The sequence below is a fragment of the Pleurodeles waltl genome, chromosome 5 (genome assembly GCF_031143425.1).
Source record: "Pleurodeles waltl isolate 20211129_DDA chromosome 5, aPleWal1.hap1.20221129, whole genome shotgun sequence".
Taxonomy (NCBI): Eukaryota; Metazoa; Chordata; class Amphibia; order Caudata; family Salamandridae; genus Pleurodeles; species Pleurodeles waltl.
Window position 1 is genome coordinate 380,220,398 of NC_090444.1, and position 26,828 is coordinate 380,247,225.

Genomic DNA, 26,828 nt, shown 5'->3' on the forward strand with positions numbered 1-26,828 from the left:
AAAATTCTAAATCTAACTTTTTATTTTAATGTGAAAGTTGGAGTTTTCCTAAATTCTATTGAGGCCTCTTACTACCCTTTAATATAGTCTGTTTGATGCACTTGCACTGCTCCCACAAATCTATCTGAGGATACTAACTTAATTTTTAGCCACCAGATTTAAATTTCTTCACACTTACGCAGCGCCTTAAAATTGAAAAAAAAATCATTTTCGTTCTTTATTTATATAAACTTTACTAAGCTGTTAATATTATTTAATTTCCTATGAAGACGCGGACATGCTGAATATGTTTTTGCGCACCCCTAGGTATGCACTGGTCTACACACTGTTATATAGTCCCACATTGCCACACACATCTGCTACTTTCTTCTTCATAGACAAGCATCACAATGTGTTGGATCACTGTAAGAAATTGGGTTATTGGTTAAAGGGGGTGAAAAACTAGTCAAGGAGAAACCACAATCCTTGTCAGAGTGAAGTCACAAGCAAACCCGAAGTTAACCTGTGCTAAACCCTCTGGTAGCTTGGCAAAGAGCAGTCAGGTTTAACTTAGAGGCAATGTGTAAAGTATTTATGTAGCACTTCGCACAGTAATGAAGTGAAAACACAACTCAAGAGAAGTCCCACTCCAATTTAAAAACATATTTTATTAAATAAATCAAGGCCAAAACAACAAACATCTTATAAATAGAACCATAGATATGCAATTTTAACCATTTATGTGAAAACAATGCCAAAAAGCACAAACCATCAAATATGGTTATCTTATTGCGCCAGACCGGGATAAAGTCACAAATTCAGGCCAACCGCAATGGAGCGTGTGAAGGCTACAGGCACCCAGTTGGTCTCTCTGAACAAGAGTACCTTAAATCCTTGTTGTTAAGAGATGCAGAGTCCTGCGTAAAGGATGCATCGTGCAGCAGAGGCGATGTGATGTCCGTGTGAGGAGATGTGTCAAGCAGCAGTTATTCAGGGGAGCTGCGAAATGTGATTCAATGTCCTTCGCATGGAGATTTGTCAAGGAGCTAAATTTCGATGGGCTGTATTGGTCGAGGTGATGTCTTTGCATGGAGATGCGTAGTCTCTACAGGCTGCAATGGGAAATGCAAAAGTCCTTGCATCGGGAAAGTTTGTGCAGCAGAGGTAATGCATTGTTTCCAAGGGCAATGCATCGAGCAGCAACAGGTGATGTGACGCTTCTGTTGGAGATGCGCCGCAGAGATGATGTGTCGGTTCTGCTGGATCCATCCACAGATGGGCTGGCAGAGCACTTTCACGCCCACTTCCAAGGGTCCAGGACTGGTTTGGCATCGCTTTGGAGAGCAGGACTCACCATTGGCAAAGTTCAGTGGTAGGTTCAAGGTTGTTGGAAACATGTTATGCCACTGAGGCTTCTGATTAAGAGACCAGCCAACTGGCCCTTGGAGTGCCTATGGGATCCTGGGTTTAGAGATACAGGTTCAGTTCTTTCCACTCATGCAAGAGGGCAGCAGGACATCAGGTAAGCACAGCAGGGCAGTAGATCTTCAGAGAAGCAGTCCAGTGGAGTGGCAGTCTTTTCAGCATCACAGATGTCCTTCTTCCTGGCAGAGTCCACAGGTCCAGAAGTGTACTGAAGAGTTGGGCCTAAGGGCCCAATATTTACGTCTGGTGCCCTTTTTTGAAGTGGAGGTAGCTTCAAGAGGTTTCCCCTCTCCCAAGGTGTCATTATTCCCTTCCTCCCTGCTGTGGCCCCAGCTTGTGTGGGGTAACAAGAGGCTAGTGTGAAAACCCCGTGTGAGAGTGCTCATGAAGAGCCTTTGTGATGTGCAAGTGTGGTAAGGGACAGCACCTCCCCCTCATTAACTCAGAGTGGCCTATCCTGCCAACATCTATCTTCCCTTTGTCACACTGTCTGGAATCAATACACAAAGACCAACTACAGCTACATCTAGTCATGTGACCCAGAGGACAAGAAAATGCAAACTTTCTAAAAGTGGCATTTTCGGAATTGTGATGAAAAATCTGATTTTACCACTAAAGCAAGTTTTTAATTACAATTCTTTAGACACCAGCTCGGCCTCTGTACCTGCTCCCAATTGGAATCTGCAGCTCATTAAACGTAATAAGGGAACTCCAAAGTTACATTATAGGAGAGGGAGTTCTTGCAGTAGTGAAAACAAATTTAGGAGTTTTTCACTACCAGGATACGTAAAACTTAAAAACGCATGTCCTACTTTTTAAATATGCTGGACACTGCCATTTAGGCTCCTCGTGGTTACTTATATGTATTAAAAAGAAAGGTGTGGGCCTGACAAAAGGTGTATATTGCTAGGCCAAAATGGCAGTGGCAGGCCTGAGACATGTTTAAAGGGCTACTTAAGTTGGTGACACAACCCGTGCTGCAGGCCCACTAGAGCATTTAATTTACAGGCCCCTGACACATGTGGTACCACTTCACTAGGGACTTACATGTAAATTAAATAGGACATTTGGGTGTAAGTCAATGTCACTATGTTTTAGGGAGAGAGCACAAGCACTTAGGATTGGTTAACCGTGATAAAGTGTGCAGAGTCCTAAACAGTTAGAGGAAAACCATATCAAGGACTGTAGATCTAAAAGTCAATGATGCTGAACTGCAAGCAAAAAGATCCAGGTGCTTCCTCAATCCATTAATATTTTTCCTATTCCTCTCTCAGTGTTATGAGGTGCTGTTGTTTTAAGCATGTTAATTCCTGTTCACTGGATTCCCAGCATTTTTTCTCCTTGAATTATCCTAGTTCATATGACACCACATTCACAGTGTGCCTCTGCAGATAAGATGATCGCATGAGTGTGGTATAAAGTAACCAGCCTGTGAGTAATGGGGAGCATTACTCTTCATTATGTTGAGGATTCCTCAGCAATAAACAACACACAACTCTAAGCTCTCTTATGTTGTACTCGACTGTTGGCTTCAGCAGGATGAAAAGCTGAGTCAGCCATGCCAGGGCTGTGAACATGTAACCGATTGGTCAGACACAGATCCCAGATGTGGGTGATCAAGTCACTGACAAGTTGCGCTATAAAGAAACATGAGTCTAACGCTGCACTACACCAGTAAAAATTGTACCAAGGCATAGTATGCTAGTGTGAGGCAAAGGATTACATTATTACCTGCAGTGGTGCCTCCGTGAGGATGGAGGAGTGTCCCTCTTCGCTGGAGAGCAGGAAACACAAAGAATAAAATGTCAATAAATCAGATTTATAACCATTTTATTTTTTGTGCTGGCAGCAGCAACGTCTGAGGATGGGGCAGCAGGGAGGAATAGTGTGCACTTTAGTTTAAAGTGTGCATGTCACTTTGGCCGACAGTCTTGTGACGGCCAGCCTGACATGCTCACCTTATTTAAACACTCCAACCCAAGTTGTCTTAGACAGCTGGGTGTAGAGAATGCACAGGCCCCCAGTGCTTCAAGAAGCGTTGAACGAGCACAATCCAGCCAATCATGGTACTTCTCTCATGCTGCCTGAGCAGCATGAGTGCAGCACAAGGACTGGTAGAGGGGAGCTGGACAAAATTCTGGCAGTTTGCTGCTTGTGCTGGAGGTGCCACTGACTGCCAGCACGAAGAGGACCAGTGGGTAAGTGAATCTTTGTGTCTTTACTTTTATTTAACTCACTGACAGGCACTGTGAGAAACTGGCAGCGCCTTCAGTCTCACCTCCAGAGCTCTCAATCATGGCCCGTTATAAACACTGTTTAAAACGGACGAGGACTGAGAGCTTTGGCTTTCAGCCTAAGGCCACTGTTGGTTTTAATTAGTGCCTGTCAGTGTGTTACTTATTTGCTGGTTGCCCCACCTGTTTTGCTTGCCACTGTATATTACCCCTAACTTCATATTCCCCATCCCAGTCCATAATGGGTGAGATGCCAATCTCGCAAGCGGAAATTGTTTCTATCATAGCACAAATAAAAAATACCACCAAGATCACCGACTTTCCCTTCCTGTGACCAATTTAAACAGAGCACGTCGACATTCACACTATACTCCATTTTTAGAAGTTCGAGATTGGTTTCAGCAACAGCTACATTTCTTTCTTAAAGTCCTTATTTTAAACTTCGGTAAGCAAGTTTCAAATTGATTTGCTTTTGTTATCCCCATGAATTATGCCCTCGCAAAGTATGCAGCAGTAACGGGAGCACGTGTCCCGAAGACCTGCTCAAGAAGTTGGAGGCACGTCACACCGATGGTCAGGACGTGCTTTAGTGGTCCATTTCTGGTGTAATCAGTATGCGCAAATGCAATGTTAATTAGACTTATGCAGTATTTATCAAAGGGAATCTCGTGAGAGTTTGAGGCCTGGTTGCTAGGCAACGCTAGAAAGCAGGACGTTGATAGCAAGGAAGACTATTTAATCAGTGTTTTCTTTGTGGAGGCTCAGTCTGCATCTTCAAGTAAAATTACTATGGCGCCAAGTCAGCATATTCATTAGACTGGTGTTGAGGCAGCTTTTGCTGCTAGGTTGGCTCTTCCTAAACTGGACAGGGTGATGTCCACTATAGTCGATGTCAATGGTGATGATGAGGAGGAGTTCCATTGTTGGTTTGTTACATTTCCTAAACTTTTTAGAGGTTCTGCAGCATATCAGGGTAAATCTTATCTTGCCAGTTGCAATGGAGGAGCTTCAGGAAGAGGGTTTCTTTAGTCAATATCCACGGAAAGAGCCTGACAGCCTGCCTCTGATTTCATCAATAAGGACGATTATGAGGCATGATTGGAAAAATGTGGAGGTAAGGGTGAAGATTTACAAACATTTTGCACTAAGCATCACAAAAGTGACCCTAACCAGCACAAAATGTTTTTTTCCTAATTTACTTTCAAGTGTGAAGCTAGTTTTGCGCTGGAAAGTACCCTAAAAGTAACGCAAAGCAGCGTGAAGCACTGCTTTGCGTTACTTAGTGCCAAGGGGCGTTCCATGAATGGTACAGGGGTGTTCCCATGCAACCACCCATGCCTTCTGACCCAAAAACCTTTTGAAAGCAGGTATTAAAAGGAGAAATGTTTTCATTTCTCCTTCCTTTTCCAACTTTGCATGCGTGCTGCACTGTGCAACACACACACAAAGTAGAAGTTTAAAGTGTGTCTAAGCATAGTATTTTGTACTGGAAGGCTACCCTTCCAGTGCAAAACCTATGCTATACTCATGCACACACACTCACACCATGAAGCAAAGGTGTGTGTTTGGTGCAAGGCAAATAAACTCAGCACCGATGCTAGATATTGGGTAGAGCCATATTTCTGTAAATATGGCACTCTCCTGCTCTATCCTTCTCACGATGCTGCACTGAGTGACTATTTTGTAAATCTAGGCCACAGTCTTTTCTGAGATTTTTGTCAAGATGTTATCCAATTCAGAAATTCATTTACTGAAGAGTTTCCTTTTCTTGTTAAAGTTGATTCCATCATTGTGGGTCTGTCATCCCAGGGTATGTTGGAAGCGCAGAAGATGCCCCACCAGCAGATCCAGCATTAAGAAGGTGTAATGCTGAGTTGAATTTTGGAATTAGAACTATTACTTATACTAGTTGTGAATTCTAATCTCTCTTAAATTATTTTCAAACCTTGGCTGACCGAATTCAGCACAATAATGACTTTTCTGAGACTCTCTCCAACATGGAGCAGCAAGTGAGAGTCCTGGCAGATGTTTCTCTTGATATGTTGGATGTGACTGTGTGTGTGTGTGTGTAAGTACGTCATATGTGGAGGTAAGACTGGGACTGCTTCTGTCTGCGCTGTATCTTCTATGCATGTGAGAAATGCGTGTTTGCGTCCATTCTATCCCTCTATTGTATGAGGTAAGACTACATTTTGGCTGCCTCTGCTGAATGTTTTCTGTGGGGGTGAATGCTGCTGTTACCTACTTGTTCAATGTATGATGGAAGCATGCCCTCTCGCTGCTCTTGCTGTACCTGCCCTACCTCTGCATGGAAACCTGCACTGCTAATGCTGCTACTTTAACTGTGCATATCACTACTATAGCTACTGCACCTATTCAATTGGTTAAGAAAATCTAGCACTGGTGCTGCCCATATTGCACCTATTCTGCATGCTAGAGGAGTGCTTGCAGTATTAAAGCATGTGCTGAATGAGGCCTGTGTATAAAGGAAGCTTGTGGTGTTCCTCCATCTGCTGAGTCTGTATTTATTATGGCTTGGTTTTGATTGCGAGTCTGTTAAACAGAACTACCTCTTGAAAAATACACAGGGACTCATTTACGATGCCCTAGCAGCACACTGTGCCAACAGAGCATCATATTTTTGGACGCTCCAGTGGCTCAGTGTACCAGCTCATATTTACAAGGCCATGTAAAGCTAACTTGTGTGGTTTTTCATGGCCTTGAAAATATGGACCCCTTTCATGCATAACACTGCGTGAAAGGGGCGTTGCATGGGTGTTGCTTGGGATGTTTCCAAGCAACACCCATGGAACCTGAAGGAATCTGACGAATCTGATGCATTTAGAAGTCTGGGAATGCGTCAGATTCCTACGCCACCTCAGGGCTGATGTAAGAATGACGCAACAGGGAGAAATATCTTCCCCCCATTTTTTCCTCTATGTGTGCTGCATTCTGTATCCCTTCCTATACAAAAACAATCATCCATGCAACACAGACAACCTGGCACCATGGTGCAAGGGCACCTGCAATGGCACTAGGCAGAAATCTGTGCACCAGCGCGGAGCGAGAGAACAGAAATGTGCTGTATATTATAGATACAGAGCATTTCTGCCCCTTCCCGGTGGCGCAGGGTAGCGCAGCAAGGCATTTGCTGCGCTGCCTTGTGCCACGAGCCTCATAAATGAGGCCCATTGAATGGGGCTTATGTTTGTCACTTTCAACCACTGGCTTTCTTTGACCGGCTTCATTCAACCACTGGTCACATGGTTCACTTGGTTCAACCTAGTAAGTATTAATCTCTCACCTAATGCTATTAGCTGTTGTGTGTAATTGTACGCCTCCATGTGAGTGCTTGAATTGAACAGCATGAGAGACTAGTTTAAAACTATATTTCTTTTTCTCCACTTTTTATGACTCTGTCCCATGTGACTCGCTTGGATATGCTAATGCTACATGCATTAGCACATTATTGTATACACCAAGGGGCTTGCAGCCTGGCCCCTGCTAAGCATTCCTTTGCTTTCTTGTCACTCTTATTTCCTGCATTCTAATTGGCCAGCGAATGCTAGCTTCATTTCAACCTCTTTTGGCTGGACCATGAACCAAGTGCTGCTGTACATAAAGTATGGCTACACACATTGCCAAGCCAAAATTTCTCATAGAAGCGATCTATTGGCTTTGCCAATGTTTGTTTTCCTTAGCATCCAAGCTCTTCCAGGGCTGTTTTCCCACTATGAATCTAGGATAACAATTCCAGGAATGTCAAGAAATAATACAGAGATAAACGTGCTACTCAGAAGTGAGTTTGAAGGAAAATAGTCGTTTACCACAGGGAGAAGGTATTTGCCACAATATTGACACTCACCTGTGTTTGCTGAACAGCTGATGGAAGTACTTTAACACTCAGTCTGTATCTAATATTGTGGAGCAGTCTCGCACTGATGCCTCTGAAACGACAAAATCAATTGAATATTTATGAAAGTATCTGCACTATTGGAGTGCTTTAAGCAGAATAATTAGAAGCTAGCACGACATTGTGTAATTGTAAATGAGAAAATGCAGAGGAATTCAAGTGCTGAGCAGAAAAAAGCAGCCAATCTTGGTACTATGACCTGCCGGGCAGCCACTGTAAATAGGGCCTCTGTGTGCCACAGCAGGGTGAGCCATTGGTAGATCCTGCATTTTCCACCATCAGCTTCGTTGAATTGATATAAACACCAAAGGCCATGATACCGTGAACACTACTAAACGAAGTGGCACAATACAATGAAGTGGACGAGAATCATGAAAGTGACATTACAATAGCTTGTTTTTTGGTGGCTTGTACCTTATTGGCTTTCTCCTTTTTATAGCACTATTAATAACATGTTAACCAACTCAATGGCACTCATTTCATGGTCCTTAGAAGAACACTAAAATAACCAGCCTTGTAGAGATGCAAACCTGTGGCCAGCCGTCTATATACTGATCTCAGCAGCAAGCCTTGAAATCACTGAGCTATCTTACAGGAAAGTTTCTAAACATTGTGTCAGTGTTTGCCAGATCTGAGCGCCAGTACTTATTTTCCAGAGCAGGGGCGTACCCTCAAAGGAAGGATGCCAGCAACACGTGTGGCAGTCAGTGTTGATTCCAAAAAATGGCAAAACCAGTCACTCCACCTGCCACGGTGCAGGCCTGCCCACGCTAGTCCTGGTACTTCACAGTGGCTAGGTGGAGCTGGACCGGCTCAGCTGGAGGCAATTGAGCTCAGCAGTTTGGGCTGTCGCATATGGGGGCTCATTTGCCATCTCCTTGCGCCGCCATAGTGTCATTTTTTTTACGCTACGATGGTGCAGAACAGTCCCCACCCTGTGACGTTTTTACAAACTGGCACAGTTTGTAAACCCTTGCACCACATTATACCTGCACCAGCTATAATGTATGCACTGGAGGCAGTCCCCCACTAGGAGGCCCAGAGGAATGGCACAGTGAAATCCACAAGATTTCACTACATCATTCTAGCATCATTGTTTAACGCCTGCCCAAGGGCAAACGTTGAAGTGATGCAGGGCTGTTTTAAATGGGCCTCCATGAACTTTGCTGGACTAGCGTCAACATTTTTGATGCTGATCCAGCAAAGCACCACCACTGCATCAGAAATTCTAACGAGCGCCATGGTGCACTGTATTGTAAATACAGCACTACCATGATGTTGTTAGTGGGGGTGCAGGGTGTCGCAAGCAAACTGTCTCATTCGTGATCAAAACGCCATAGTGTGCTGCCTGCTCTGGTTGTGCTTTCCCAGGTTGGTATGCCCTCCTGCAGCATCCATACTTCCACTCTAGTCACAGTTACACCCCACTCTCAGTTTGAACCCAGCAGTGGGTGGCACGGGTGGTGAGCGGATAGACCCCCAACTTAAGAAGTAACAGGCAACTGCAGAAGCACCGTCTGCACTGGCCTGGTGAGGTTCCACTGTGGAGGTGGCGCCGCAGCTCACCTTTCTTTTGCACAGCACCAGGCCAAGATTAGCAAAAATAAATCCAGTGACGTGCCAGTGATAGGATAACAAGATCTTTAAAACCGGTTGGCGGGACTTGTCATAGAAATAGGAATTCAGTCAATGGCACAGAAGAAAGACTGCAATTTAAGCAGCCAGACAGAAGTCTGCTGACAAAATAAAGACCTAAGACACACATCTTTCACTAATTACATTCCGAAAATTACATGTAAATGTACCATTTCCCTTTAGACTTGCATGTTTTCCATTTTGACTACGGTGGGATGTCTGGCCTATTATGGTTGTATGAAAGCTCTCAAGTTTCCAAGCATAAATAGGTTCAGTTCAGTTTTTTTCTTTTCATTTAAGAAGCTGTAATCCTTCTCTTCCCATTATCGATTCAGGAGTGCAAGCACAGGGCAGCAAACACAAAACTAGAATAGTATTGATTTATAATACATTGGTATGCGAAACCCGAGAGCTGGCACCCACTGGTGGAATAACTAAACTAAATGCTGTTTTGTGTCAGTTATCAGCCATGCATGCGCATGGTGAGGAAATCAAATCTCTTTTCAAACTGAGCCGGTGTCACACTCGTACACCACATGGCAAATGAGCGAGTAGGGTTATCAAATGCTACACAATTGATATGAAAGTGACAGAAAATGATCATTCGTATCATGGTGTTGTGTGACAGGGTTTATCTTGACCACACCTGGTAGATGTTTCTTTACCCTAAGGCAGTGCAGTCAGTACATTCAGATTGGAGAAAGCAGACATACTAATTTCCATGAAACTATAACAAATGTACTCAGAGGAAGACTGCAGTAAGAATGTACCATTGCCTATCAGACAGCGCGGTTTAGGGCGGTGCGAGCGGTGCACCAGGTGCTGAACTGGATTGGGGGGCGCTGACCTCAGGGGGGCGCTGTGTTTAGTAATAACTTATAAACTTGCAATTTAAAAGCACCTTCTAAAAAGTTCCTTGTGCGTCCAGCATTCAGGAAACAAAATGTCAGGATACCTCTTGTGATTAATGTTCCTGCCATGGAGAGAAATGGGAGTCTTGTCCAGCGGCAGCTTTGACTCACCATAAAGTAGCAGAGAAGGTTTATGTGCCTGCTGCACAGATGAGAACAGAACTCTATTTTATGTGGATACTTGAGTGGATTAGTAAAGCCAGCCTTTACAGGTGCTTTAAAACGAATGTATGTGAAATGGGGGCTATGGACAGATGAGGGGCACATTTACCGGATTGTAGTTAGGGAATCCGAGGAAGTGGTCATGGGATGGGGGGCGCCAAATAAGACTGTCGCACAGGGTGCCACCATAGCTAAAGCCGGCCCTGCTATCAGAGACACAGTATTTACACAGGTTCCCTTCACCTTTTTTTCTCAATGGAGACTACACAAGAAAGCCGAACCAACGCTGTATGTGGTTTTATAAGAAAACACTCTTGTGCTGAGTATATGCAGAACTATTACAGCAGGAACGAAAAGAAGTGAACAGAGGGTAAATAGTATATCAGCATGCAGCACACTATGTAAATTCCCTTCTTACGGAATCCTGACTAGTAATCATTAGCACTGAAAGGTCAGTCATCTTGAGTGGTGCATCAGGTATGTCACATACCTTAAACCTTAAAGCAGGCAGCTAGGCGTCCACAGGAATTAGCTCTGGTTATACAGTGCATTCTCACTCATCATCCTTGGTGAAGAGACAAGGGGCCAGATGTAGCAAGGCTTTTGCGCCTCGCAAATGGCGAAAAACGCAGTTTGCGAGGCGCAAAAGCCTCTACGCGATGCAGAAACGCATTTTGCGAGTCGGAACCGACTCGCAAAATGCGTTTCCGACTCGCAAATAGGAAGGGGTGTTCCCTTCCTATTTGCGACTCGCAACGCGATGCAAGTTGATTTGCAACCGCGAAAGCAGTCGCAAATGAACTCGCAGTTACCATCCACTTGAAGTGGATGGTAACTCATTCGCAAACGGGAAGGGGTCCCCATGGGACCCCTTCCCCTTTGTGAATGATCACAAAAATATTTTTTCAGAGCAGGCAGTGGTCCAATGGACCACTGCCTGCTCTGAAAAAAACCGAAACAAAAGGTTTCGTTTTTTTTTTCTAAGTGCAGCTCGTTTTCCTTTAAGGAAAACGGGCTGCAGATAGAAAAAAAAAACTGCTTTATTGCAAAAGCAGTCACGGACATGGAGGTCTGCTGTCTCCAGCAGGCCACCATCCCCGTGAGTTCCCAGACTCGCAATGGGGTCGCAAACTGCGACCCACCTCATTAATATTAATGAGGTGGGTCTTTGCGACCCCATTGCGAGTCGCAGAAGGTGTCTGAGACACCTTTCTGCATAGCACATTGCGGGTTGCAATTTGCGAGTCGCTCGGACTCGCAAATTGCAAGTCGCAATTTGCTTTCTTCCTACATCTGGCCCAAGGTCCCTGGAAATTGAAACGTTCCTCTCTCCTCGAGAGAGCTAAAGACGCTGATTTTTTTAGTAATTCTCCCAGCCATTGTGAGAAACTTCCGACATGAAATGTGAGAACTCATGCGAATTCTTCTAACATATTACACATACAAGTCAATCAGTACTCTAAATATGTACAGCAAACGATATTACATTATCTTAAAACATGAAACTTAAATGGAGGAAATAATCAACAGTAGCAATTTACAAACATGGAAGCCATTTACCAATAGCGGGCAGGAGCATAATATAAAACATTTCACAGCAACGAATGCAAGGAAATAGGCTTTTTGCAGGTTTACCCCTAATTTGTTGCCCCCATTTGCACTATTAACTGCTGGTTTTCCTTCTAACAAGACCTCAGTGCCACTGTTTCAACCCCATACAAATTGCATGTTGAATTTTACAACCAATTGGCAAGGCCTGGCCTACTTAAACGTTCGTAATTTATGGTACCCAGGGGAACCTGGTCATATAAGACCAAGGGTCTGATTTAGATCTTAGTAGTAACGGTCCCGCCACCAGTTTTCTGGACAAAAACTCACCCGCCGCCATGACGGTCTGCCCACCAGATTTAGATGTCAGAGTGGGCATAGGTGAAAGACTGCTGATGGTCTGCCCTCACTGCTAAGAATCTTCGCCCACGTCGATGGCACCATAGGCAAAAGCTACTGACGGTGGGACTCCAGCCCCTCTTACCACTGAGCCAATCACGATGTGCAGTCCTGCTGATGCAACTGTGGCTCCTAAACGTCCAAGCCTGAGTTGGAAGATTGGGCAGGATAAAATGAAGAAATGTACCTTTTTTTTCATTTTTCCTCTTTCCTGACGCCATGAATCTATTATTGCCAATGATCTCGCTGCTGCTGGACCAAGACGAAAACTGACGCCGACGCCGCAGGAACCGGAATTAAGTCACTGTGTCACCTGTCATCTTCAGACTTGCTGCAGTACAATAGCGCTGGACTGGACTCCCTTAACCCAGGGGCTCCAGGCAACAGTATAATGATGTGCAATGTACATGCCTGCAGTGTTGCACTTGGAATAATTTTAAAAAGCACACCTCGCATATGTCTGTAGTGCCCACCAATTTGGCACTAACTGCCTTCATGGCACTGGACATCTATACCATAAAGCACAACAATCACTATGAAAAATCTGACTAAACAGGTGTGTACAACAATCAGCCAAACTAATAGCCCAAAATATAAATGGTATCCCCTACAGGAAACACTCTACACCATGGCACTCTAGCAATTGCAATACAAAATGCTACACGGGAGTGTACAAAGAATGTACAACCAATGTCACCTCTAAACTGCAAACATGTTAGAGATCTTGGAAGCCCACATGTCCCCTTGGTGTCTGCAATTGATGTCAAACAGTAGATTATATTGAATCCCAAAAGGGTCATGCGCCATGGGTAATGCCTATGTTCATATTATTGGCACAGCATATCAAAATAAGCACAAATGCATTCTCCAGTCACAATATCAGAAAGACACACTCGTTTGGTATATGTGTCCAGTAACATGATCATTGCTTGCACCCAACTTATCCTGACCATCACTAATGTACAACACTTATGTATGCATTTAGAAAAATAAGTCAAAGATACAACCTGTGTTTGTAACTCTCACAAATGAGAGGAAGTGCATGGCTCACACATTAGCAGAAATTAAATCATCAGCAAACAATCAGTAACAATCATAAAGAAGGCCAGGACAAAGGTAGTTCCAAAATTAAAATGTTTTATGTAGGAATGAGATTGTGGGTGCCTCAGGGTCTGCTGTATGTGCAGTATGTTTTGATTTGTATCGCTCACTGATTGTCTGTTGGGTGGGTGATTGCGGGCGTTTGTGTCGTGCATGTGAGTTGTGGATGTGTCTGTTGTGGTGTGTGCCGCTGTGGTGTCTGTGGGCGTGCTGGTGCATGCATGTGTGGTAGGGGTGTGATGACTGGTGGTGTGTCTGTGGTGTGGGTGGGTGTTGGTGTCGTGGTAGGTGCACTGACAGAGTGTGTGCTTGTGGTGTCTGTGGGTGTTGCTGTAGTGTTTGGTGCGCTGACTGGGGGCGTGCTGATGGTCTGTGGGAGGGTGTTCACGAAGGTGGGGTGGGTGGAAGGCTGTGATCAATCAGGGAGCCACAGCCTGGAATGACTGCTACAGGCCAGAAAGGGCACTGTGAATGCCATCCAGGTAGGCCAGAATCTAGGTGTTCTAACCAGATAGCCCTCTGGATGGCATTCAGAAGTGCCAAATTGGTGGGCCTACAGCGATCATTCACAAAAGGTCTACTGGCTCCTGACCAAGTGTAGTCTGGAACACCAGGGCATGGGTGGGGGTGCCTGCAGCAAAGGTGACACCACCCCTTTTAGGGGGGTGGTTGCGGCCAACTGGGGGGGAGCAAGAGGGAGGGTGGAGCTCACAATGGGGGGGGAGTTGGATGACAACGCAGGTGTCACAGTCGCTTCAGGGTCTGACCCACTAGGAACTGGTCTTCATCCGAGGCCTCTCAAGATGATGTAGAATCAGTCGTGACCTCCTGGCCAGTCCCCTCACCCTCCATGCCACTGGGCCCCTTGGTGTTGGTGGTCTAAACACCAGATTCCCAGTGGCCTGCTTCATCCCCACCGACGTGGCTGCTGTCACCTTCACCTTGCCCTGTTGATGCCGAAATAACAGAGAAAACAGTTTGGGGGCATCCATGCTAATACAATTGTACATCAATTTCCATTACACAACATTTGCAGAAACTTCAAGAAAACACCATCCCAGCTCCCATTACATGTGTGTCTTTGTCAGTTATACATTTGTAGTTCCTTGCACGGCAAAGGGGTAAACACATAGGCCTGGAGACATCTCTGAACCACAGCAATACAGAGTTAAGAGTCTTTTACTTTTCCAAAAGGGCAAGCTGTTGGGCTGGAAATTGGCTGCTGAAAAGGGAACACCACACATCAATGTGATGCAACCTGCCATCTGCAAATGTCCTTTAAGTATCACATTGCTCCCCATCATTAATTGCTCCTCTGGGCATAACTAAGGACACCAAAATGTTGCCAGGGGGACATATAACTCTCTCAGCAATGTGGGCACCTTTCTGTATTTTGAAAACAATACAGTTTGGTATACAAATTCACAAATTCACATTGTTTGACATAGACCTGCGTAGGTGCACATTTGGGAATGACTAAGGGTTCAGCTCTACCTGCTACTGTCCACATGAATTGACTAGAGGTTTTCAGGACAGACTGGTTTCTAACATGTGTCAGATAAGGAATGATGCCACTATTCACATAATTTCAGTCCATTTGGGGCAGATGCACATTCATATAATGTACTTGCACCAGCTTACCAATGTCAAGTCTGATATCTCACCTGCAACATAATTGTGGTGTTTGCCACAGTTACCAGGAATGGTACTACATTCATTACTCACATCTGTTACGTAGTGTTGCATAGGTTCTCATTATCCTAATGAGACTACTGGATTTAGGCAGCAGAATCCCCTGTACTGCTGGGGACTGAGTCTAACCTCGCACCATGTGATGCCTGTCAGCCTAATTCAGGTTTTTTCCTTCCGGCTAACTAGCATTGCCCCATCTCCACCCAAGAGCAGGGATGATTAGGGCAACAGGGCGCATGACATATATGACTCCTCAGGGGAATCATGGTCACTCAGAACTCATCCATTTCTCTCAGTTACATTAGTCTCACATATGCAAGGACAATAAAAGGCAGAATATAGTTCAATAAGGTTTTATTGAAGTAACTGTATCTTAGATAATAAAGCATGCATTGCAATAACTAGGACGATGAAGCACAATAAGTTTAAAATTGTGTTGAGGAGAGTAAAACACAAACATAACCCTACCATACTGTCACTATGGTTTATAGAGATAGTTCCTACCAAAGCTGTGTTAGAGCACAGCATGTTAAGCTCTAATTCTGCCTTTCAGGTTCCCCCTCGGAAGACATCATCCCTCATACCTGAGCAGGAGGCATGTAGTCTAGATAGATACTGTTCCCATATGGGCCAGGAAGCAGGTAGTCTACACAGGCAGCTGCAGCAAAGCAATCAGCAATCAGCAATCAGCAATCAGCATTCAGCATACAGTCATGGTTTTTATCATAAAACAGCTGATGTTACAAGAAAGGATCCTCACATAAGAGTGTGTATGTTTCTGTGAACATTGGAGACAAAGCGTACCACTTTTGCCGGCAACCTATCTTAGTGCAACCTTGAGAAAAGCACAAAGTGAGAGAAATGTCTTGTTTAAGAACGCAGTGCTGACCTAGGTGAAAGAACAGCTAAATAGAGAAAATAAAACAGACCGCAAATGTGGCTAATGTAAAAAATATGTAACAAAGCTGAATAAAATATATCTAGGTTAAAGTGCCCAGTGGCAGGCCTAGTTTGCTAAAATAGCGTGCATACAATTATAGCTAAAATGGCTACATAACAGTAGCATCCCACCTGACCCAATCATGACATGGAGCATGTTGTAAAATACAGCCATGTGCCTGCCCAAAACAGTATGTGTCTTGTGAGGAGGAATATAGCGGTCACCTGCAGCACAAAGCAACACACCACACATAGTATCAGACACTGTGCTTTCAACTTACACCTCCAGAAATCCTCATGAACTTTGGACGTCTGTCAATCTCAAAGTTGATGGCATACAACATAGCTGTAAAGCAAATAGGTTAACCCACAATAACATCTACAGACAATGACTCACCCCATTTTTGCTGCTGTAGGACCCTCAACTGCCTATCAAACTCTAGGTAAGCCACGGCCAGGACACAGGCTCAAGGTGCGGCGCACCCGCCTGGATCGCTGGGTGGACTGCCTGAATTGGTCCTCAGCCGACTTCCACATTGAGTGGCACAGGTCCTCCCACCTCTTCCTACAATGCAGGCTGCACCACTTGTGAATCCCCAGGGTCCACACCTTTTTGGCGATGGCCTTCCAAATATCCCACTTCTGATAGGCGTTGACCTGCATGGATGACAGAAAAGATGCACAAAACGTTTTTGAGTGATTTAGTTTGGCTGTACTGCTGTGACTTACGAATTTGGATATTCACGCACACATTCACCAAACAGTAACTACATTTTTGGCAATATACATGTAATGGTAGCTAGGAAATAGTGATTTGCAGTGATCTAATGAGCACACTCAAAAGCTTCAGACCCCTTGTGTTACCAAATCATGCCTACAACTTCATCTAGGCCAGAGATATAGAACCTGCCCGGTTGTGAGAGCCACCTCTGATTATTTACAATCATTGAAATCTACTAAAGGCTAATCAAACTGTACAATCCTTGCACATAAAACCATGCACGGCTACATTGACTTCCTGCCTAAACACCCATAAGTCATAACCCATGTTTGCGTCACATACAGTGAGTAAGGGCAGTATAGGAGGGCAGCTCAGTGTGGGTGAGAGCAGGGATGTGGGGGATGCATGGCAGTGGAATAACAAAGGCCCCTGCAACGACTGCAGTGTGGGGGGGGGGCTCTCTCAGCACACTAACCTGGAATGAGAGCTCCTGAGTGAATCTGGAGGTGGGTCCTCTAAGTACTTTGCAGGGGGGCTCCCTCAAGTTTTGTTACGCCAGTGATGCATATACAATATACAATATACAGTGTGTGTGGTAATGGGACATCCTGGGGTGGATGATTGTGAGCCAATGTCATCTGAACTTGCTGCACAGGAAATACGTATACCTATATGTGGGTCCATGACCTGGTTAAAGCCTACAGAGCAGCCTAATACACATCATGGGCTGGAATCCCACTTGTCAGGGCAGAAACAGACAACTCCACACCCACTAAATTTTTCCCTCAACGTCAATATCAGTTTAATAGTGGCTGTATGTTGTCACTCATACCACTAGTATACAGTCTACTAGCCACTGGTAGTCAGTGACCTGCAGTTTGTATGAGGAAATAAGAATTCTGTGTTAAATGGACTCACATTACAGTTTCTACTTTCAGGTCACTTTGCATTTCCATGTACAGAGCATTCAGACAGTGGTAAACCACAATCTGTCCCAGCTACATTATTCATTTGACTCCAATCACAACCTTTATCCCCAAAACAAACAATTACTAATCAGCCTGTGGATTAAAAAGAAAGTAGTTACTCTGTCAGACATTCCCCAGTCAGACATGTACTTGTTCCTCTGGGATCCCATAGAGATGGCCGTACAGGAACTGATCCTCTCTGGCTAGGTGCTCCAGCTTTTCCGTGCCTAAGGCAGGGACCCAGTCACCTTCTTTGCCTGGCATCCTGTCTCCCAGAGGTCAGAAACAGCAGCAAAACATGAGGAGGTCTGGTTGGCAGCAGTGTCAAGAGGCAAGTGAGTTTTTTTCACAAATGCCATGTACAAGTACACAGCGGACTCGATCTGTGATGGAGAAGGACACTGCTATTAGCTTGCGTGTGTAGCCATCACACACATTAGCCTATAGCGGGGTCTGTCATGGCGTGTTCCACCTACTACATGGTCACCTTCCGCCGACGGTTAGCCAATGTCCTGAAGGCAAGGTCAGGCGGCATCCACCATTTTAGATGGTGAAGCTGTGTAATATTCATTTGTAAGTGTGTTACCAGCACTCAAAAGGCAGGCTGGTGTTCATTCATATGCCAGATACAGGTAACACCTCTTTTTGACAGTATATGACACAATAAAAGTAAATCGTGACTCTGTGTAACATCAATAATGCCGAGGGAGAAGTACTACCTTTGTTGATGGTATTTAGAGAAAAAATGTTTAAAAAAATTAATATGTGCAAATAATACATATGAAATGCATTATTTGCATAATGACCTAAAACAATAAATTATGTCAAAAAGGTCAAAATCTAGTTTCCAGGAAGTTGAGAACATCATGACCACATATTTAAAATTGCGAGATTCATTATGTGGCTAATACTTAAGATGTGGGCTTGACATAAACGTTTGGCGTGATCATTTCATCCCATTTTTATTTGTTTATCCATACAGACATCTGGACTCAGGCATGGTTAGGAGACGTCAACCTCAAGTGTTAAGACCATTTTCAGACCTTGCCACCATGGAGGAATGTGATGTGATCAAACAGTTTAGGTTGAATAGACAAACTATCCAGAATTTGTGTCAACATCTGCAGTCTGTCCTCCTGCCTCACAATACAAATCCTACATCAATTATTCTAATAGTGGAAATCATGGCAGTTCTACATTTTCTGGCCACAGGATCTTGTTCAGTCGTGTCCTACAAGAAGTCCTTTCTGCATTGCTGAAACACATCAACAGCTACATCCAGTTCCCACGCCAACAGGATTTTGCCACTGTGAAGGTAGAATGTTATGCTTTGGGGGGGCCTTCCACATGTGGTTGGAGCTATAGATGAAACACATATTTTCTTGGTGTCACCACACGCAAGAGAATAGGTTTACAGTAATCTGAATAACTTCCATGTCATCAATGTGCAAGCTGTCTGGCTGGTTGGTAAGTACAAAAAGACGTGAGAATAATTTTCTTTAAATTGAGTTTAAGAAGGTAACATGGCATGATGTGATATTGATCTCTTGCTATATTGCTTCCATGTAGGAGACTCAGCGTATCCTAACAGACCCTGGTTGTTATCCCCTCTGAGGAATCCAACAATGCCGGGGATGTCTGCTTCAATGAGGCCCATGAAAGGACACGGAGGCCAGTGGAGGTGGCTTTCAGGCTCCTGAAGGCAAGATTCAGATGCCTGGACAAGACCACTGGAGCCATCCTCTACTCACCCGATAAGGTGTGCCAGATAATGGTTGCTTGCTGCATGCTCGACAACATTGCCCTGAGACTGAACATCCCAATCATCGCCCAGTGAAGATGACAATGATGAAGAAGAAGGAATTGATGTAAGTCAAGATGTTATTAACAACTTCTTCATCTGAGTGTAGGTGTAGTTTACATATTGTAACAATGTTGGACCAAGCTGTGACATAGTAAATATATAAATCTGTGTTGTCAATTACTTGGTAATGGTGAGTAGAAAGTACAAGGGAAATATGTTTGCTGGACAGTGTTTCCCTAAATTGACTACAGAGTTTATTAAAATAGATCACACTTACAAGTGCTACTTATATGTGTCCTCCTAAATCATTTTTGCAGTCAAATTGAAAAGGTAACAATATTAATGTAATCTTGTTATTCTGTTTTAGGGGCCTTCGCCATATCATCTTCATTTGGACATTACAAAGCTGTGACAATTGTAGTGAGATGTTGCTGTTGGAAAGTACAAACTGAACATGTGTTGATCCTGGCACAGATACCCACTTGAGATGTGCAGATCTTTTACAGGCACAACTTGCTCTGAGATGGAATGGAAGTTCTAGAGATTGAGACTGACCTGTTTCCTGTGGGATGTTGGCCTCAATGCAGTATGTGCTACTCATCTTACTCAAACCACATGTGTATGTCAAGCCACAGAATACTGTTCACCCTACAAATTGTGTAATTATAACATTTGTGTCCAGTTTATGTAGCTGTTGATGTGTCTCCACATAGTAGATGTGTACTTTTCTATCAAACACCACTGAATGTTAGTTCTGACATTGCACCAGATACTGCCACAGTGTCCTATTCTGTTCTTGAGGCCTCAGATTGTGTTGCTGCCATGTTGTAGACTATTGGTGTAAGTGATACAGGATTCATATTGTCAGGGCACGATGTCTTGTTCCAGCATGATATTTTGACTATTCATTTTGCTTCCATGTGATATTCCCTTTCTTCCATGGTGTCAAGGTAAAGAAGTGTCCACCTCTGAATTGCATATACTATTGGGGTACTCCATGTTTAAGAGACATCTGTTCTGAACACCTTGTTGACTAGTTCTCTACATATGTATAACAACAATACATCGTGCTTTTCCTTTGTTCTGACTGAATGCAATGAGGAATGCATTAGCTCTTGGTCATTTCCCATTTACATTTCTTACCATTGAATCAATCCATTTAGTAAAACTCATGATGAAGACAGAGATGTATAATGGCACGCCACAATAAAAGCATCAACAGTCTTGTACTTTATCATCCAAATTATTTATTACAACAACACAAAGCAAATAAAAAATGTGCAAAAGTATGTTGCTAAAGCATACAAAAAAGTATGTCATGGTGGATTAAAGTATAGTGGCAGAGCCAAAATTGTTTGTAGTCCGGAGTCCAAAATTCAATTGTCCTCAGAAAGGCTAAATGAGTCCCAGGAATTGTCCACATAGTGAATGACACCCAGGAGGAAATAAGGCTCTGGGTCACTTTGAGGTGGAGTTGGAGGCCTTGCCATCCTCACCTGGCAGGTGGGATGACTGCCCTTCAGGGGAGGAGGAGGGGCAGAGATGCAGGGACAGGGGTGGGGGTAACAGGCCCCTCATGTGGCAGGTCCTACCTGTCTGTGTCTGGCTGTGGAGTTGTTGGCACAGAGGAGGCGGGAACACAGACAGGGGCTGATGGTATTGGGAAAGCACTTGTCTTGTGGTGGTATATGTCAAGGAGCACCCCAGTCAGGGAGCTCATATTGTCGTTGTGGTTATGGATTTCCAACATAAGCTCCCTCTGCACATCCTTAATCTCCCGGACGTCATTAACTACTTGGCCCATCACGTTTTAGGATTGTTGGACTGTTACCAAGACTCAGTCAATAATGATTTGGCTGACTAACACCCCAGAGTCCTCACCATGGCTGGCCCACAGATTCCCTCCCACAACCCCTACCGCCACTGCCCTCTGACCTTGCCACAGTGTGTCCCATCCCACTGGGTCCTGGCAGAGCTGAGGCTGAGTGACTGGTAGAGCATCCTCTGCCAGGACGGGCGGGGGGTACAAGATAGGTGGTGGTATCCTTGGTACACATGAAGTGGAGATGTCCTGATGTTCAGCTGGTGTGGGAGGTGTAGATGTGGGCCACATTAGAGGCACTGGGGCTGTCTGGCCAGATAGACCAAATGGGCCATATGGCTCTTGTTCAACCGGCCTTGCAGGAGTGGTTCCTCACTGAAGGCCTGATCCTAGTCTGAAGTGGAGGTGTCTTGGTCGGCAGCTGATGTACTAGTGCCCCAGAGGGTTGGAGCTGAAATAAATGCAGAGAATATGTAATTAATATCTAATCTGTGCATCCTTTGGGTCTTTACTTACAATGGGGAGGCCTAAAACAGAGAAAACCAAGGATTGGTATGATTAGCCCTTTGTGTGCTTTTCATATATTTTTACACATATAGGCTGATTTACACAGATGCACACTCCATTGATGACGTTGTAGAGATGTCCTAAAAGGGAAAATGTTATTTCTGAAATATACAGTACAAGCACCATACATTCAAACCAACACAGTGGTGAGTATATCAGAGTACTAGACAATTCCAAGGCCCAGTAGGTTAAAAATCATTGTGCAAACTGTGGTTCAACTTAATGTTACAACTAGTTTTGGTCATTATATGGACGGTGTGAAGTAAGTTGTGTGTGAATACTACTTGTTTTCAGCACATGCCACATCCCAGAGTAGTATATCTGGGATCCAACAAACTCTGAAATATGTGAGCATTTCCTGAAATTCAATCTTGGTATGGGATGGGGACCCGATGGTTAAGGGACACTATAACTGACATTTCAATCCATTGCATGATATGGTGACTTTCACATGCACTTTTTTTTAGATGTGTACACAAATGGAATTAAAGGAAGGTAAAGCAATGTTGCCTTACACTATCGTTTTGCAGGTACCACAACAGGGTACCACAATAATTAAGTGATTTGCACATATATTTTTCAATGACTACAGTGGAGATGAACACACATTTTAAACATGGGCACACATAGGGGTATGATTTTAATTAGTGTAATATCCTACTTACAGGCTGTATACCTTCATGTGTACATGGATGGAGTTTTGTATCTGTTTTTGTGGGAACAACAAAATACATTGATATAAAGCAATGGACTTAGCAAATGCAAGAGATAAGCCATGGGGAACAATAAACAATCTGACTTGACACACAGCACATTGTAACAAATGGAAGAGACAACGGTGCTGCTAGTAATTGGTATGATAGAACATATTTTGTGCTGTCAAGTTTAGATATATATCAGTTTTGATAATGGTTTGGATCCTCTCTAAACGTCCACCTTCGGAGCAGGACCCCATTTGTGATTAATGCAACATTGCTAGGTTCAGCTTACCAGTCTCCACTCTACCAGGGATTCCAATCAGGCCTTCAGGGTGAAGGATCTGCAAGGCCTTCTCCTCCTAGGGAAATAGTTGTAATGAGATGCTGGGACAACCACCACCAGTCCTCAGGCTCTCCAGACGACACTTGGAGGCCAGGGAATGCACTCTCCCCCACAGGTCGTTCCACCTCTTCCTAATCTCCTCCTGTGTGTGCAGGTTGTTTGCTACAGCATTTACTCTGTCAATTATCGTGGGCCTTCATTTGCCTTTTCTTTGAGATTGTTGTATTTTTGACTCGGGCTCCAGAAATTTGTGGCTCTACCCTAATAATTTCATCCACCATGACAAAAAAACTCGCCCTCTGAAAACCTGCATTTCTCCTCCCTGCTATTGTGAAAGTAAAACAAATGGGAGTGTGCAGAGCTAGGGGTGGTGACAAACAAAAAAAATGATGAGGAAAAAACAGAGGGAGAGTAACACAAAATATGTAAAAATACCAGGCTCCTTCTTCTGTCTGCTTGAAAATGTTGTTCTTCATCTGAATGGCAAAGGATCATGGTCTGAACTGGAGTGTGTTTTATGGTGTTTTGCAGGTGTTCACAATTGCCCAATATTCAACAGGTGTGGACTGTTGGTAGCCAGCCAATGGCTGCAGCCATGCTGGACGGGTTCTGCGATAGACTACGCTGCTGCTACACTGCCAGCACAGCTGTGCTATCTAAATTGGATGTGCTGGATCCCTCCGTCAAGTCGCCGAAGGCGGGCTGATCATCATCACTGGTGACCTCTGCGTCGGCTGCAGGTGCCACAACGGAGTGTACTCTGTCGATGCAACCTGGGGCTGAGCTGCCGTAGATGTAAACAGGGCGGGCCGTCTTCAGCTTGACGGAGTACTTGCGCCCACCGCCACGTATGCTTGGCGGTAAGACTGTCAAGATCTAAATCAGGCCCAGAGTGTTCACTCAGGGCTGCAGCATTGTTTGTGCCACCGTTTGTGTGATGAAATACAAAATGACCCCCAGCCTGCCAATGCAGAATGTAAGTTCAGTATTTTCACAGCCCAGTTCGACTTTGCCATTTAAACCTAGGGGAAAGCCTGCCCCTATCCCTTAACATTATATATGTCTCACCTAATGAAGGCCTATGGTGTCCTATGGCAGAGAGCTGTATTTTGTTAAGTAAGACATGTTTTACTAAATGTCTTAGCAGCAGCACTTTCAAATTGTTGTTTTGCTGTGGGTAAAGTTGGTAGCCCAATTGATAAAACAGAGTTACCAGATGGCATCCCAACCCGGCTAACTTTCAACTGGGACTACCAATGTGGGTCATGTGAGGTATCAAATGAATTGTGCCAATAAATGCGATTTGATGGCCAAGTCTAAATTAATGTCACTTTTAAAGGTAAGCAACTTTTCCGAAGAGCCCCAGCTAGTCCAGTTGCCTCTCAAAGACACTAGCACACAGATAGTTTTATGCCTGCCTGGGGAGACGTGTGAATGACTCTCAGGCCAGGAACAAAGGCTGCCGCCGTGCTGGAAGGTATGACCTCCTCCCATAGGATGGCTGCCCAGGGTGTTATCAGAAACAAAACAGAGAGGGCTAGTGTGTCGGGAGTTTTAAAACAAAACAAATGGTCCTGTGTACGGTACTGTACAAATACAAGGGACCTCAATGGGAAGTACATTTGCACCCAGTCTGGCCTGTCTGTATATGTACACCTTCGAACAACGACATATCTTACCATCCACACAACCTTTCTCTCTAATATTCGATTTGGGTGCCGATATATAGATGACATTTTGGTGGTTTGGAAGGGTAACACTGAGCAGGCTAAAGCGTTTATCAAATGGATTAACACCTTGGATAGACATTTACGTTTTAGTGCCAATTTGTCCACTGAAGAGGTCTCCTTTCTTGATTTACGTATCATATTAACTGATGGATTCTTACATTCATCTATCTTTCACAAACCTACAGATAGGAAGGGCCTATTACTTTTCGACAGTCATCATCCAAAAGCCCTAAGGATGACCCTACCTTTCGGTCAGTTTTTGAGACTGAGACGTAACTGTACCGAAATCTCAGACTTTCATAGCCAAGCAGAACGTCTTAGTCAGAAGTTGAAAAATCGTAATTACCCACAACGGATCATTGGACAGGCCAGAAAAAGAGCTCGTAATATACCCAGAAATGTTCTTTTGAGTAAAACTACATGCGAACCACAAACCAGACTAACCTGTGTCACCACTTTCACACCTTTCCTTTAAGTAATCATGTGAAGAAGATTATTACAAAACATTGGCCCATCCTGAATAGTTCAGGGGAGACTCTAGCATGCCCTCTATTTGCTTTCAAACGTACACAAAATATTAAAGACCTATTGGTACACACCAGACCCTCACCTCTCCGAAATCATGACAACACCCTTCCTGTATCCTGGCTAGGAGTCACAGGACATTATCCCTGCAGTGGTTGCAATGTCTGTCCCTTCTCTATGCACACCCAAGAATTAGACCTGGGAGAGACTACGAAATGGTGGTTATTGATACATACGAACTGCTGCACTAAGAACTGCATTTATATGATCACCTGTCCATGCGGTCTTCGCTGTATTGGGATGACTACCAAGATGGTTAAGACCCGGATTAATGAACATCGCAGCACTATAAGATGCCAGCGATCATCCACAAAACTGACTAAACACTTTATGGAGTTTCACCACACACCTGACGATCTCAGATGGGTAGTACTGGAATGTGTAAAAAATAACAAGGACTGCACTAGAAGACTATGGGGGTTATTCTAACTTTGGAGGAGTGTTAATCCGTCCCAAAAGTGACGGTAAAGTGACGGATATACCACCAGCCGTATTACGAGTTCCATAGGATATAATGGACTCGTAATACGGCTGGTGGTAAATCCGTCACTTTTCCGTCACTTTTGGGACGGATTAACACCTCCTCCAAAGTTAGAATAACCCCCTATATGAAAACAGCGCTGGTATTTAGACTAGGGACACACCTGTCAGGATTGAATGATGATATTCCCTGGCTGGTATTCACCCACCGCTAAGTTCCCATCTATATATTGAATACCCGGACTCTACAACTTCTCATGCCTTTATCTGCATTAACAACACTCATATATCTTTATGATTTTCTTTTGGGCATGTACTCTACCGTAATTCACATTTTTTGGTTTATTTTTCACCTATATAAAGGCACATCCAGTTATATAGGGGTTAATTTGAACCAGACCCCCTGACTGTAAAATGTCTTCTTTCTAGAGTATCTACATAAGTTAGAACATGGGAACTCTCTCCAATATGGCCGCTCCTCATGGTGGACTATTCAGTCCTTTTTTCCTGTTGTTAGTGTTTCCTCCAGTCCCCATACACCACTCTAAGATGGCCGCCATTTTAATTTTGAATAGCAGTCCTCTTTCTACTCCAACGCTCTGATTAATTGTCGGCCCCTTTATTTACTAGCCCCGCGTTCCTGTATAATTTTTCCGGGAGCACTGAGCAGAGGTAGGTGTTCACCACTGTGTGGACGCACGGAGCTCAGTAAGTCGTTTTCATCATTCCTCCTCTGTCTTTACAGCGATTGACTGGGGCAGCGTAATACACACCTTCGATTAACAGGACGGCTCTCGGTCTAAACACCTCGACCTTTGTGTTGCTTGGCAGGAGCTGTCTTTATAATGCATTCCCACTATCAATATTGATCTACCTTACACCACATTAATCGCTTGGTGGGAGCTGTCTTCTTATTATATTACATTACTTATGGCCTGAGTGACTGATTTCTTTGGTATTAACGGGGCTATATATTCAAATCCCTATGTTAATTCCATATGATAGCTCCTGAGTTGACTATGGACAAAGCCCTCATGTAGATTCCACACTTTGGTGGGATTTTTAATTACTGACCAAAGAATTGGCACCACGGGTTTCTATTACCACATTTATTTGTGTTATCTTGTGATAGACAGAAGAAACTACTAAACTGATCTCTACTTTGTACGACC

The 26,828-nt window shown here is 44.1% G+C and overlaps 1 protein-coding gene across 5 annotated transcripts in view; it reads right to left on the bottom strand.

Moving 5' to 3' along the window:
• The window catches only part of LOC138295682 (synaptosomal-associated protein 25-like), a 593,575-nt gene that overhangs the window by 328,966 nt on the left and 237,781 nt on the right, over positions 1-26,828 (bottom strand). For all 5 annotated transcript variants that reach the window (XM_069234122.1, XM_069234124.1, XM_069234121.1 and 2 more), the window contains one exon: positions 7,504-7,585. The gene's annotated coding sequence lies outside the window, so the exon portion shown is untranslated. The remainder of the gene's footprint in view (positions 1-7,503; positions 7,586-26,828) is intronic.